The sequence below is a fragment of the Apis dorsata genome, unplaced genomic scaffold (genome assembly GCF_000469605.1).
Source record: "Apis dorsata unplaced genomic scaffold, Apis dorsata 1.3 scaffold_188, whole genome shotgun sequence".
NCBI classification, from domain to species: domain Eukaryota; kingdom Metazoa; phylum Arthropoda; class Insecta; order Hymenoptera; family Apidae; genus Apis; species Apis dorsata.
Genome location: NW_006263473.1, coordinates 2,375,216 through 2,375,594, shown reverse-complemented (window position 1 = coordinate 2,375,594; position 379 = coordinate 2,375,216).

The following is a 379-nucleotide window of genomic DNA, read 5'->3' as shown; positions in this document are numbered from 1 at the left end:
CGAGCGTGGTTATCGCGCGCGATTCCACGCCGGGGAACACGGCCGAGAGAGACGAGACGGTCACGTGCGTGTCGCAATTACCCGCAGCGATAATTAGGAGTTTGTTAGAAGTCCGGAGAAGTCCTTGTATAGTGGTCACTTTTATAGCAGAACCGACGCGGCGGAGTCGTTAGAGGCCGTGGATGATACCGAGCTCCTTCTCCCTGCAATTGGCCAGAGCACACCGTACACGTACGCACCATGTACACGCAAAGAGAGGTAGGTAGATAGGTAGATAGAGGCCGTTGATCAATCTTTCGCAGAATGTCTACGTTTATTGCCGTGCAATTAACTCGGCCACCACCTGTCCGTAGCACCTGCCACGTTTAGTGCCTCCCGC